We start from the raw sequence: 12,770 nt of genomic DNA on the forward strand, positions 1-12,770 counted from the left end.
GCTGTGTTTTGTGCACAGATATTCACCAGTCCTCTTTGATCAAGAAAGCACAACAGTGTCTCCACTTCCTGAGGAGATAGAGGTACGTGAGGCTCCAACCCCCCCCCCCCCACCACCCACCGTTTTAACCAATTTTTGCAGGAGCACCACTGAGAGTGACCTAACTAACTGTATCATCGTCTGATACAGGAACTACAAAGCATCTGAATGCAATACCCTATAAAGGACTGTGAGGATTGGTGGGAGGTTTATCAGGGTCTCTTGACTACCCATCTGAGATATTTATCAGGAGTGCTGCATATGCAGGGACCTTAGCATTGTCAAGTTCCTCCTATCTGTCCCAAAATCAATTTGATTCCCTACTACCAGGCAGGAGATACAAGGACTGTTAGGATGGTAAACAGCTTCTTTCCCCAGAAGATCAGATTACTGAACTCCCTGCCACCACCCAGGCCTCAATACGTTTGAAGTCCCATACTGTATATTTTTTAACTAGTTACGTAATTGCATCTTATTACTTGTTAATTTATTTGTGTTAACATTGCTTTGAGCTGTGTGTGAGTTATCTGTTTTGTTTTATACACCTTGGTCCGGAGGAACATTGTTTCATTTGTAAGTACACAGGTATATGGTTGAACAATGATAAACTTGAACCTGAACCTTGTAAGTTCAATGCAGACAATGAATTGTTACTCTGTTGTATTTTCACTTTTCTTATGAATTCTCAACATGAAAGTTGAATTGGCACCAGAAATGTTGTGATCAATTTTGGACCCCATATCTCAGAAAGGATGCTCTGGCATTGGAGAGGTTACTGAGGAGGTTCATGAAAATGATCCCAGTAAAGAAAGGGTTAATGTATGAGTAGTGTTTGATGGCTCTGGGCCTGTACTCCTTTAGAGTTTAGAAGAATTGAAGGCAACCTCTTAGAAACCTATCGAATATTGAAAGGCCTAGATATAGTAATTATGTAGAGTATGTTTCCTATAGTGGGAGAGTCCACGGCCAGAAGGCAGTGCCTTAGAAACAAAGAACTGCTTAAAACAGAGATGAGGAGGCATTTATTTAGCCAGAGGGTGGTGAATTTGTGGAATTCATTGCCTCAGACATCTGTGAAGTCATTGGGTATATTTAAATGGACGTTGACGGGTTCTTCATTAGTAACGGCGTCAAAGGTTACCAGGAGAAGGCAGGAGAATGGGGTTGAGAAGGATAATAAATCTGCTATGTCTGAATGGTGGAGCAGACTCAACAGGCCAAATGATCTAATTCTCTTCCCATGTATTATGGTCTTATGGAGGAAACTGACATGTCAGACAGAATCTTTGGAGGGAAATTAATAGTCAATATTTCAGGCTAAGTCCCTTCATCAGGACTTGAAAGGAAGGGGGCAGATGCCAGAATAACAAGGTGGGGGGGAGGAGGAGTACAAGCTGGTAGGTAACAGGTGAGTGCAGATGAAGGAAATGAAGTAAGAAGCTGGGAGGTGATAGGTAGAAGAGGTGAAGGGCTGAAGAAGAAGGAATCTGAGAGGAGAGGACAATAGACCATGGAATAAAGAGAGAGCCAGTTTAAATTGGCGAGAGGAAGCAATGGGAAAAAGCTGGCTATGCAGCAGAATTGTTGCCTTCATCAGTCAGACAAATTCATTAAATAGTTTTTTTCATTAAGTGCAGGTTTGATCAAACACAAGATAGCTTCATAGAAGCAATGAGTTAAAAATAATTTGATCCTTTTTTTTATGCATTTCCTGTCTGAAAATTTCTCTGTGTTTGAAACAGTGGTTGATAGGCTCTTAATTAATAAAGGTGTCCAAGTTTTTCAGGAGAAGACAAGAGAGAAGAGTTTAAAGGGAAAATAAATCAGCTATGCTGAAATGGCGGAGCAGACGTGAAGGACAAAATAGCCTACTCTGCTTCTATATCTTATGGTATTATGGTCTAAGATCTTTTAGTCATACATTATTAACAAGCAGGGAGGATTTCAAGTGAAACTTTCTGCCCATTGAGTTATCCTCTCTGATCTTTTTCCATGTCCAACAGTAAACTGAAACATCAAAAGTTTTGGTGAATACGGTAATAAAATTTATTTCAATGGTATTCCCTGAGTAATATCTTCAAAAATTTATTTTCCATAAAGAGGTCAGCCATAATGACACTCAGTGGCCATTTTATTAGTACCTCCTGTACTTAGTAAAGTGGCCAGTGAATGTATGCTTGTGTTCTTCTGCTGCTGTAGTCCATCCATTTCAAGGTTTGACATTTTGTGCATTCAAAGATGTTCTTTAGCATACCACTGTATTAATGCATGATTATTTGAGTTAATGTCACTTTCCTGTTAGCTTGATCCAGTTACGCCATTCTCGTCTGACCCCTCTTGTTATCAAGGTGTTTTCACTCGCAGAACTACGATTCACTGGCTGCTTCTCCTTCACACTATTCTCTGTAATGTCTACAGCAGGGGTTCCCAACCTTTTTTATGCCATGGAGCCTTACCATTAATCAAGGGGTTCCTGGCCCCCAGGTTGGGAACCCCTGTTAGAGATCAGTGGTTTCTCAGATACTCAAACCTCCCGATCTGGCACCAAAAATCATTCTACACTCAAAGTCACTTAGATCACATTTCTTCCCTATTCTGATGTTTGGTCTGAACAATAATTGCACCTCTTGACCACATCATCTGAGTTTAAGCATTGAGTTGATATCTGCATTAAAAAGCAGGTGTGCAGCTATACCTAATAAAGTGGCCACTGAGTGTACTTTTTTTTATTATTAATTGCCATTGACAATGACATGCATTAGCATTCAATTGGATTATTGTACTGAGGTACAGTGAAAAGCTTTGGTCTGCATGCCATTGATACAGATCATTTCACCCCATCAGTGCATCGAGGTAGTTCAAGGGTAGTTCAATAGAAGAATACAAAATAAAATGTTGCATTTACAGAGAAGGTGCAGGGCAGGTAAACAATAAGGTGAAAGAGTCATGAAAAGGAGGATTATGAGGTCCAGAGTCCATCTTAATGCATTCAATTGTCTTACAATAGTGAGAAAGAAACTGCCTTTAAGCATGGTGGTACATGCCTTCAGGATTTTGTATCTTCTACCCATTGGGAGAGGGAAGAAAAGAGCAGGTCTAGGATGGAAAGTGTTTTTGATATAGAATTTGATATGAGATTTGGAATTTTCCTTCACTTCCCTATCGTTATTGTCCAGTTGGACATATAATCTTTTCACATCAACTTCACTAGAGTAATTGTTATTGGAACCACAGGCACATATCACGTAATTACATTTCTACGTTGGTTTTCTGCTTCCCAGCAAACCCACCACAGATGAGTGTTTACAGTGTCTCAGATTTTCCTCTTCTCTTCAGTTGTAACAGGGAGAGAAGTTCTTAAGATTTGGATGACAGAGCCGGGTTCCCCAATCAGCAGCTGATTTCTTTTCATGGCAACCTTTCTAGTTTTTTTTTACAGAGACACATTTTTTCCTGAGATGCAAACACTCTCTAAATTAATTTTTTTCCCTATCTCAATAATAGGAAGCTCAAGTCTTGAATGCAAATATTTAATAAAATTTAATGCTGGCAATAAAAATTCAACATTATAATTCTTTAAAATGTAAAATGATGGTCTACTATTAATACAACTTCAAATTACATTTATAATGTCTGTCTAATTCTAAAGAAGGTTATTATGTGAAAGAACTTCATTTCCTCAAAGAGAAGTTAAATGATGTATCTCTCTATTACACATCATGCTAATACCTTTACAGTCCTATTTTCCATTCAGATTTTTGCATTTTATTTCAACAATCATTTCAGAAACTGATTCATAACTTCATCATATTCAACTCTTAAGATTTTCTGTATTAAGAACTATTGAAATATGAAGGTGATTTGCCTGATAGAACTCTCCACATCCTCTCCAAACCCACCCTGTCTAGACCTTACATTAATTGTTAGGTTTCAATGAGAACCAGCTCTTCACCTTCACATATAGCTTAGCTACTAAGCCCAGTGGAACTGTTTCTACTAACAGAATGGGCAAAAGCGGGTTACTGGTGCCTTAAAACCAGTCACTTCAGGCAGATGGACTCGTCAGCCGTGGCAGCTCATCTAGGGGAAGGAAAACCCTGATCTCAAGTGTCCACTGTCTTGTGGCTATACTCACTCATGGGAAAGGGTTCGAGTGTAAACCCTGTTGAAACGGAACTGAGGCAGTCCTACTTTGAGTTCAACGATGACTGGCAACTTCTTTGATGCTGCTAGTACCAAACTGTATTGGTCTCTGCCTTTCCTTTGGGCTCATCAGTTGAGTGGTGAGGGGGAGCTTGCAACATGGCCAACAGTTTTCTCTCCATATCATACTGCCCAGGCTTGCATATTTAGACAGCTAAGATGCATTTATGGTCGATCCTGACCAATGGAAGCCTCATTTTAATGAGATCTCCCCTCATTTTTTCTAAACTCCAGCAAGTACAGGCCCAAACGCTCCTCAGGTGTTAACCCATCATTCCACATCCTTTTTTGGATAAGGGGCTCAAAACTGCTCACAATCTTTCAAGCGTGGTCTGTTCATTGCCTTATGGAGAAAAAAGATAATGAATTTGCCCAGCATTAATCTTACCTTGCTTCCTCTGTTAAACCATAAGACCATAAGACATAGAAGGCTACTCTGCTCATCAAGTCCACTCTGCCATTCCATCATGACTGATTTATTATCACCCCCTATCCTCATCGCCTGCTTTTTCCATGTGACCTTTGGCGCCCTGACTAATCAAGAACCTATCAACCTTCGCTTCACATATATTCAGTAACTTGGTCTCCATTGCCTGCCATGACAACAAATTCAACAAATTCTTCTCCCTCTGGCTGAAAAAATTCCTCCTCATCTCTGCTCTGAAGGGATGTTCCTTCATTTTGGGGTTGTGCCCTCAAATCCTCTTCATATCCACTCTATTGAGGCCTATCAGTATACAACAGGTCTCTTCATACTTCTGAACTCCATCAAGTCAAGGCTCAGAGACATAAAACGCTCCTTAAGCTTCAGCAGGAGTGAAAAAGGATGTACCTTCTCCAAGAAAGATTCTAATCACTTGATATTCAATGGCATTACCCTGGGTTCAATGCCTCTGGTTGTCTGTAAGGAATTTGCAAATTCTCCCTGCGATGTCATGGGTTTCCTCCAGTTGCACCACTTTCCTGCCATATTCCAAAGATATGCAGGTTAGGGTTAATAACTTGTGGACGTGATATGTTGGTACTGGAAGCATGGTAACATTTGCGGTTTGCCCCCGCCGCTTCCTCAGACTGTGTTGGTCATTGATGCAAATGATGCATTTCACTGTATGCTTCGATGTACTTGTAAATGTAAGCTCATGTAATGTAATGGGTGACAGGTGACACATATTGTTCAGAATAGAAACAGTTCTACATAATTCAAAAACACCATCAATGAATTGTTGTGTTCACTTTAAGAGATTGTGCCTGATGTAATGACGTCAATGCAAGACAACTGCTTTTGCTTTTGTTAAAGGGCTGCGGCTTTTGTTTTGCACATGAAACAACTCTTACATTTGATTCGCAAAATCCTACGCAACAAATAAAGCTAATCTATAAAAATACCTTTAAATCACCGAGTCTCTGACCATATGGGGTCACCACTGAACAGAACTCAGCTAAACCAGCCATAGGAGTATTGTGGCAGCACAGACAGATCAAAGGTGGGGTCACCTGCAGCAAGATTTCTCCTCCTGTTTTAGTGCCCTCCCACTGTCAGCACAGCACAAGTCAGGAGGGTGATGGACTCTCTAATTGCCTCCATGAGTTCAGCTCCTTGAACTCCCAAGAAGGTCAACATCAAACAGGACGATGAGTGTACTTAATTGACATCCTGTGTGTCACCCTTCCACCACATGGCCTATCTTCACAATGAACTGCACTTCATGGCCACACTGTACCGAGAATCACTTTATGGACATAAATAAATCAATTTATATCTATAAGCTATCTTACGTATTCATATTTATTGTTTTTTATTATTATTGTTTTCCTAACCTTATTTTTTTTGCGCTGCATCCGATCCAGAGTGACAATTATTTCTTGTGTATGGACATTACATTAAGCAATCCCATATCTTGAAAGTTGAATCATACCTGTACTACTCAGACAGTACCTTCTAAACCCATGATCTCTACCACCATGAGGGACAGGGATTGCAGGTGTATGAAACACCACCAGCCTCCTCTCCAAATACTCTGTCTGCACTTCCTGCTGCCTCAGTAAAGCAGTCAGCATAATCAAAGTTCTCACTCATTCCGGACATTCTCTCTTCTTCTCTCACCCATCTAGCAGAAGATACAGAACCCTGAATCTTCGTACCATCAGGCTCAAGGGTAGCTTCTACCCTGCTGTTATAAGCAACTGAATGTTCTCCCTGTAACTGTGCGATCTTATTCCGGTTCTCTGGTTTCCTCCCACATCCCAAAGATATACAGGTTAGGGTTAGTAAGTTGTGGGCATGCTCTGTTGGTGTTAGAAGCATGGCGATTCTTGAAGGCTGCTCCAGCATATCCTTGACTGTGTTGATCATTGAAGCAAATGATGCACTTCACTAGGTTTCAATGTTTTGATGTACATGTGAGAAAAAACTGGTATCACTGGCATTGTTTTTTTAATATATAATAAATTAGTGCAAAAAGAGATCAGAAAAGAAAAAAAATACTGAGGTACTGCACATGGGCTCATTGCCCATTCAGAAATCTGATGGTGGAGGGGAAGAAGCTGTTCCTAAAATGTTAAGTATGTGTCTTCAGGCTCCTGTACCTAATTCTTAATGATAGTAATGAGAAGGCGGCATTTCCTGGCTGATGGGATGACGAATGCAGTCTTTTTGAGGCATCACCTTTTGAAGATGTCCTCGTTGTCTTCTCATGTTCCCCTTAAATATTTCACCTTTCACCATTAACCTATGACCTTCAATTCTCTTTTCATTTTCAATTTTATAGATAATTTTTCTGTAGGTAGGTGAAAAGAACTGCACTCCAAATTAAACATCACATTCAAGTTCTAGTTCAAGTTGTATTACCTGTCAACCATATATGAATATAGCCAAATGAAAAAGCATTCTTCTGGGGCCAAGATGTAAAACATTCTACCAACAGCATACGGCACACTGCACATAGCATATATGGTTATGATTTCAGAAAAGCATATGGTCTCAAGGAATAAATAAATTTATCTTAAGTCCCCGAGTGTCATGACTGCAGAGTGATGGTAAATTGTCCTCAGCTTATTCTTCCACTGAGTGGACACTGGAGGGCAGCACTGTGCAAAGACCAGAGAGCAGAACTGACAAGAGGGGCCAGGGGCCAGGGGCCAGCCCCCAACTCAGGTATGGATTCCAGTGTGTCCACAGAGGCCCTGCTGTCTCCCACACAGTCTCCGGTGTCTCCATCCATGCAGTGAGGGCCTAGTTCTCACTACAACTGAGGTAACGCAGCTGCCCAGCCGTTGGTCTCGACAATGTGCCAGTGAACTGGATTGGCAGTATTCTATGTTACCAACATCCAACAGGATCTTGCAATTACAATAACAATATCTGGGAGAATCGATCGCATTGCGCACCATCTCTATCAGTAACTTGCTGATGGAATAGTCCTGAAGTGCTTGATGCCCTTAGTATCCAGCAGTAATATGCAGGACAAACAAATACACCTTTGTTTGGACCCAGGGTGGCTGCTGCATCTGAGCACACTGCCTTCTTACCAGAAGATCAATGTCTTTTACATCTTCAATATAACATCCCATCTCCTTTACTCAAATAGTGAAAATAAAATCACTTCTACTATAAACTAAGAGGTAAAATGAATAGAACACAAAACAACGGAGTGCAGTCCAGTACCTTGATCTTAATGGTATGGAACAGAGGCTCTCCAAACAAGGAGAGTTACCACCTTACGTGTAAAAGGTGTACTAACACAGGCAAATACGGAGTCAAACATTGTACAGATTGTGAGCTTTGTTAAACAAAGCTGGGAAACAGTTTTATTCTCTAAAACTGCAGATTTTTTAAAATCAGAGTTGAATAAAATTAAATGTTGGGAGCCTGTGTTAAAATAATTAAACGTAACGGAGGCTACCAAGCATTTCATTAAAATTTCGTCTGCAATATCTTGCTTTTTTCTTAGGGCAATTTTTTGTACTTTCTAATCATGTAGACAACACTTATTCACTTGTTCTAGGCTTAATTATTTGCCTACAAAACTTATTGGCATGATGCTCCCCTTTGAATATTATTGAAAGATTAAAAAATAGTCCTAACACTTTCAGATTTCTCTGCAGCAAAGCTCCTGCCAACACTATTATTCTGCCATGTTTATAGTCCTGCCTGAAGAACTGAAGAGGGCAAATCTACTTCTTTTAGAGTAATAGAGTTGTAGAGGGATGCAGCACAGAAATAGACCGGAAATACTGGGCCTCGAACTCTGGACTTGCCAATCGCGAAAACCAGGTCTCTCACTGATTTGCAAATCAAGGGCTCATGAGATCTCGTTCTCCTGCCCAGAACACGCTGGCTACTCGCTGACCTGGTAGGTGGGTGGGGGATCTTGTCCATTCTTTGTCTGTTTAACATCCAACATCTGATCACGGATGTCCTATGTCTGTGTTGCTGGTCTTTGAATGCAGAGCCAAGACCTAGACTCCGGCCTACCCTCTAATTCCCCCACATCCCTATTCCTAAACCCTAACCTGATCCTGTACCCCCCTCTTTGTCTCAGAAACAATCCACAAAAACCTAAACTTGAGTTGTGATTCAAAGGAGGTCGCAGGTCAGCATCATCTTGTTCTGTCATTAAACTATTTTGCTTTCTTTATTTCTTTTTTATCTACTTCCTCATTGTAACTTATGGTAGTATTGCTTTGTACTGTTGCTTCAAAACAACAAATTTCACAACATATTTCAATTGTAATAAATCTGACTTGATACTGATTCTGAAATGGCAGGGGTGGGAGATTGAATGTTCTCAGCCTGATGGATTATTTCATAAGGTGAAGAATACAGAGAATTTTTGCCTGGATTTGAGCTATAGATTTAGAGGGCATGTTTCATTGGAGCATAGGGAAATGAGAGGTTACCTTAGTGGGGTGTTGAAAAACATGTGGGGCATAGATACGTTCAAAGTGCACAGTCTTTTTCCCAATGAAGGGCATTAAAGATCTAGACAGCATAGGCGTAAGATGAAATGGAAAAGATTTAATTGGAACCTGAGAGGTAACCTTTTCACCTAGATAGTGGTCTGTATATGGACTGAGCTGGCTGAGGAAGTGTTTGAGGCAGGTACATAAACAATATTTAAAAGACATTTGGACTGGGGTGCCATGGTAGCTTAGCAGTTGGTGTGACGCTATTACAGCTCGGGGCATCGGAGTTGGGAGTGCCCTCCGTAAGCAAGTTTGTACATTCCCTCTGGTGTGCATGTGGGTTTCCTCCAGCTGCTCCGATTTCCTCCCACAGCCAATTACACACCGGTTAGTAGGTTAATTGGTCATTGTAAATTGTGTCATGACTGGGCTAGGAGTAAGTCGGTGGGTTGCTGGGTGTCCCAGCTTGAAGGGCCAGAAGGGCCTGTTCTGCACTGTACTATATCTGTAAATAAATAAATGTATTGGAACAGTTTAAGATCAAGGATCAAATATCAACTTTATTTGCCATTAACTTTTATATGTATTAAGAATTTACTGTGTATGTTGTTCAGGTAACAGCATGCAACAAAAAAATCAACAATTAAAAAGAATAAATAATTTTATAAAAATAAAGTTAGGGGTTACTATATGGATATGAAATAAATACATAAATTTATTTACAAAAAAACCCAGCATAATGAAAAGTGGTTTAAAATGTTTACAGAGCAATGCAGTGACTGAGGTGATAGTGGGAGGTGGCGGCTAACTAGAATGGTTAATTAGACTAGGGGATGAAATTTTTAAGATAGTGCAAAGTTTTAGTTTTAATACCCCTACAGCATTTTCCAAAGGGAGGGATAAGGGCAAAATGTGAACAAACAGGACTAGCTTAGATCGGAATTTTGATCAGTAGAGACCAGTTGGGCTGAATGGCAGTTTCCCCCTGCTGTATGACTCTATGAATCAATAAAATCCATTCATTTAATAACTGCTTTTACTTTAATACCTGAATTGTGGGTAACAACAAATAGATTGCAAATTCATTATTAGAAAACTGAACAGGAGATTCTTCACATCAGCAGTGTTACATCAGTTGGTTGAAGTGCAGCCCTGTTCTTATTGGAATTCAAAGTATATGCTTTAGAGAAAGGTGTTCTATTAATGTTAAATGCGTCATGTTAAACTTACACTGCTGAATGAATCTGGAGACAGGAATGCCATAAAAAGATAAATGAGATTCTATGTTTTATACAAATGGATGTCAAATATATAAGCAGAGACTCAAACCTAAAGTTTTACAGGATATTAGCTGAAGCATATTTTTAGTTCCACTCAACTTATGGCACAAAGTAAATCATAATCAGTATCAGAATCAGATTTATTATTGATCATGTTTTTCAATTTTGAGATGCAGAAGGTATCAGACCCTTCTAGCCTAATGAGCCTGCACTGCCCAAAAACACCCAAGTAGGTCTTTGGAATGTGGGAAGAAACTGGAACATCCAGAGGAAACTCAAGCAGTCCCAGGAAGAATGTACAAACTCCTTACAGCCAGTGGCAGGATTTGAACCCTGGCCTCTGGCTCTGTAAAGCGTTACATTAAACGCTATGCTGCCGTGCCACCCCATGAACAGTATGCAAGACAAGCTCTTTGCTGCACCCCGGTACATGTGTCAATAGTAAATAGTAAACCAATTCTAATTCTGACTCACTGACATATAAAGTGAAAGTTGTTGTTTTGTGGCAGCAGTATAGCCTAAAGACATAAAATCTGCAACACTTTTTTCACAAAATACAGGTCAGGCACCATCAATGAAAAATTCTGAAGAAGGGTCTCAGGCCAAAACACTAACTGTTTATTCCTCTCCATTGATGCTGCCTGACCTGCTGAGTTCCTCCAGCTGTTTTATTCTGGACTTTCAGTATCTGCTTGATCTCTTGTGTTTATAAAAATCTGCAGAAGAGATATGTCTATGTCTCAGGAAGCGTTGACCACTCTCCCAGAGGAACAAAGCTAGCAAATAGAAACCTGAAAGAATTCTCCAAAAATAATAACAAAAATATTGAAAAATGTTTCTAATCTTTAATGAATCGCCTTTGAATTGGTCTGAATAGACAGAAGTTCATTGGACTTACTTTCAAGTACTCTTCGTTTCATGTTATCAATATTTATTGCTTATTTATTTATTATTATTCTGTTTGGTGTTTTTTTCCTTTTTTCTTTTTGCATTTGCAGAGTTTTTTGTCTTTTGCACATTGGTTGTTTGTCAGTCTTGTTTGGTGTAGTCTTTCACTGACGCTATTGTGTTTCTTTGCAGTTGCTGTGAATGCCCACAAAAAATGAATCTCCGGGTTGTACATAATGACATATATGTACTTTGAAGATAAATTTGCTTTGAATTTTAAAATTTGAACTATAGGTGCAGAGATTAAAATGATAGTTGCTGTGTGCTCTGAAATCCATTTGATCTAATGTTCATGTTATTTCCCTTGGATGATAATGTAAACAACAGGAACCTCGGGGGTTCAATGATGATCACCTTCTCCACTAGATACTACAACCAGTTCACCACGCAAACCAGCCTCCCTCTCTTATAGCTCTGTCTACACTTCCCACTCCCTCTGGAAAGCAGCTAGCATAATGGAAGACTCTATCAAGTCATTATCTCTACTCATCACCCATCGGGCAGAAGATACAATATCTTGAAAGAAAGTACTTTCAAGGACAGGCACAAGGACAGCTTCTTTCCCACGTTAATAATGTTCTTGAATAGACCTCCCACTTGCTCAAGCTCCACTCTTGACCTCTCAATCTCAATCAATCAAAAGGAGGGAGGAGAAGATGGCGGCGTGACGCAGCGCGTGCAGCCATTCCGAATGATATCATATGTGTAACTAGGGGCCTTGCACAATCCTGATTTGATGGAGACAGACGTGAGAAGCACGGAGGAACACCTGAAGAAACTTCTGAAATGCCTGCTTCGCTGCCGCTGCTACTGTGCGATCGAGAATCTCCGGAGGGGAAGGCCCCAAATCCTCAGCTTTGCTTATTGCCTGTTGCCGGGGCGGGGTCGAAGCGTTCGGCAGAGATGGTGATCGGTGCTCGGTGTCGGAGAGCTGGTCGGAGGCTTGGAGTTTTCGGACAGACTCAGAGTCGGACTGTGGTCAGATGCTTCCAGGATGCTGCATTGGCAAGTTTGCGGCGCTGGAGGTTCACCGTCTGCGTGAGATGATGGGACTTTCACGAGACTTTGAGATTTTTTACCGTGCCATGGTCTGTTCTTTATCAAATTACGGTATTGCTTTGCACTGTTGTAACTATATGTTATGATTATTTGATTTTTGTCAGTTTTTCAGTCTGTTTGTCATATGTTTCTGTGATATCATTCTGGAGAAACATTGTATCATTTCTTAATGCATGCATTATTAAATGACAATAAAAGAGGACTGCGTGTCCTCATAATCTAATCTAATCATAACTTTGAACTTTATTTACTCCTCTGCATTGCACTTTGTAATGGTAACACCATATTTGGCATTGTTTTCCTTTTAACTCCCTTAATGTACTTATGTAAGGAATT

At 40.2% G+C, this 12,770-nt stretch overlaps 1 protein-coding gene across 1 annotated transcript in view; it reads right to left on the reverse strand.

The window, feature by feature from the left end:
- The window catches only part of csmd1a (CUB and Sushi multiple domains 1a), a 2,254,753-nt gene that overhangs the window by 1,112,745 nt on the left and 1,129,238 nt on the right, over positions 1 to 12,770 (reverse strand). The window lies entirely within an intron of this gene.

This window comes from Mobula birostris, chromosome 2, assembly GCF_030028105.1.
Source record: "Mobula birostris isolate sMobBir1 chromosome 2, sMobBir1.hap1, whole genome shotgun sequence".
NCBI classification, from domain to species: Eukaryota; Metazoa; Chordata; class Chondrichthyes; order Myliobatiformes; family Myliobatidae; genus Mobula; species Mobula birostris.